This window comes from Stegastes partitus, unplaced genomic scaffold, assembly GCF_000690725.1.
Source record: "Stegastes partitus isolate 25-593 unplaced genomic scaffold, Stegastes_partitus-1.0.2 Scaffold464, whole genome shotgun sequence".
Taxonomy (NCBI): domain Eukaryota; kingdom Metazoa; phylum Chordata; class Actinopteri; family Pomacentridae; genus Stegastes; species Stegastes partitus.
The window spans coordinates 208,442-211,047 of record NW_007578195.1 but is presented as its reverse complement, the minus strand read 5'-3'; the positions used below and the strand labels follow the sequence as shown (position 1 = coordinate 211,047).

The following is a 2,606-nucleotide window of genomic DNA, read 5'->3' as shown; positions in this document are numbered from 1 at the left end:
TAGACTCTGTCACCAAAAAACTAAACGTTATGACCTTGCAAAAATATGGAATTTTTTTGTTATAGTCTCTTCACTTTACACTATTTATGTGTGCTTCTCTGAAAAGCTAATCAGGTTGCTAAGCAGGTTTTAGGGTGTGTAACTGTTTAAAGATGAAGGTGTTGGGCTTTGGCTGTGGAAAGCCATTCACCAGACCTGGCTGTTCTTGGGCTCTTGGCACACATACACTCTGTTGATTAAATCAAGGAGTCAAACACTAATACTACTTTACACTTTGTTTATGTATTCTACAGCTTATTCTAGTTATGTGTGCATAGTTGTTTTTTTGTTTTTTTTAAATGACCAGTTAAAGGTTTGACTAAATTTTTTCCACTGTATGTTTCTGTTACATTGTTGAAAGGGAACGAAGTTTAAGTTTTTTAGCTTAATCAATGTTACCACCTAGTGGCCACGACTCAGAACGTCTGTGCATGTTAGTGATTTATATCAGATCGTAGCATGTATCACTGAACACTGTTGGTGTAACAATAGCACAGATAATTATGATGACTTTTTTTTTTTTTTAAGTCATAGCACTAGTCAGCACTAGACACTAGTCATAGTAGTGATTTTTTATTTTTTTATTTCTCAACATTAATTGAAACAATACTCCATTCTCTTTGTGTTACTATATTTACAGAGTTTATTGTGAAGATAGGGATTGCACTTAAGTACAGGATTTTCTACACTCCAAAATCCCTGTAGTTGGGTGAGTTGGTCCTTAAGTCTGCCTTAAAATCATAATAGATATTTTTGTGTTTTATGAATTAGGCCTTGGCAATATTTCCTATTTCCAACTTGTCAAATATATTGATTTGTTGCCTTTCTTTGTCAGTGTTAGAGTAAATGAAATGTCTTTGTGCAAAAAAAACCCTAACTGAAGATGGCGGTGGATTTTGTGTCGTTTATGCCCAATGAGCATGACAGAAAATGCCAAAGCAGCCCCACCTATTTCTGTAAATGAAAATGAAAGTAAATTCATGACCCCAGTTAGCTATATAACATCTGCTGTCAGCTAACATTTTCAGTGTTAACCATGTAAGGAGGAAGAGCAACAAGGTAGGTTATTTGGCAATTTAATCCATTTTACTCGCTAGAATAATACATTAGGATATGCTGAAGGCTCAAGTCTCATGTCTGTAATGCATACGTCTGATACAGCATAAAACTGTATACTTTCTATTGAATTTAAGTGATTCTCCAGTCATTGTGACGCATTTTCAAGCTGAAAGATAAAAACGGACAGAGAGAAAGAAGGAAGTGAGAAAACTTTAGTCAACGTCAGTCTGTCTAAAATGCTATTGTTACTACACGCCTATTACAAGTCGCCCTCAGTTTACAGAGTACAAGAACTTTATGAAGTGGTTTGAATTTTGCTTAAAAAGCCCATTAAGTACATTACAGTCTTTTCCTCTCATTACTAATGTTGTCTGTCTTAACAGGCACATCATGTTTTGCCCTGAATGTGAACATCAGGTGGAAAGGTCATATAGATTCTGTCCTAAATGTGGCTTCAAGTTATTTCTCTTGACTCAAAATGAGTCCCAAGGTGAGTTTCCTAGCAGACTGTTATTGATTCTTTCTCAGGTTTTTTTTTAGATAAATAACAAAAATCCATGTGAGATTATTATTTATAATTTCTTTGCAGATTCATCATTGACTAGTTTGGTAAAATAATAATAATAGGTGCTAGTACTGCAACTACAGCTAAGAGTCCTCTGTAACACAAGCTGCTGTTTTTCTTAGCGACACTGATTTTGTACTTTTGGCTTAAAAGAAAAATGATTTAGCTATTTTGTATCTAAAAGACAAGTTTTGTAAAAGCTGTAACTTATTGTCCTGTTATCCCATTTATATGTAAGACTAGTACTGAATATGTACTGTCATTGGGTATCTGTAGCTAACATGTTACATGACATTTGTTGTTACACAGATGTGACCACATCAGCACATCAACAGTCAGTCACAGCTGAGGAGACGAATCGACAGAATCAAGACCAGATCAAAAAAGATGTCAAAGAGACACAAGAAAACAGTCCCCAAACAAAGGTGAAAAAGATAAGACAGTTATACTGGCACAATTTTCCTGCTTATTGAAACAGGAAGAGTCCATGAATTTATCTTGTGATGTTTAGATTTAAAATAAATAAATAACTAAATAATGAAAGAAAAAGGGTTTTTGTGGTGACCTTTCAGTCCCAAAGAACATATACTTTCTGTTGCTGAAACAGAAACATTTTTCTGTGCTGAGATTACGCAAGGCAGTAACCAAGATAATAAAACAGGGCAACAGGTTTCTGAACACATTCAAAGTTCAGCCTGCAGGGGGACCTGTTTATCTTGTTAAGACAATGTGCCAGCTATTCAGTTTCACATGGTTATGAGTTATGAATGACTGAAAAAAGATGGCACCCCTTTATGTTTCCATGAATCTCATCACTAACCACTTATCCAGTGAGATAATTTCTGCTGCCAGAGAAACCGTACCTCCAAAAATAGTTATGAATTTGAAAATAATATTTACTAAGCTAACTGTAGATTGTTTTTCAGGGGCAGACGGCCAGTGA

General features: G+C 35.1%; 1 long non-coding RNA gene across 1 annotated transcript; it reads left to right on the top strand.

The window, feature by feature from the left end:
* Nucleotides 1-1,027: 1,027 nt before the first annotated feature.
* On the top strand, nt 1,028-2,606 carry LOC103360785 (uncharacterized). Its single transcript, XR_520370.1, has 4 exons — nt 1,028-1,098; nt 1,482-1,588; nt 1,973-2,088; nt 2,590-2,606. It is a non-coding gene; the product is annotated as an uncharacterized LOC103360785 (long non-coding RNA).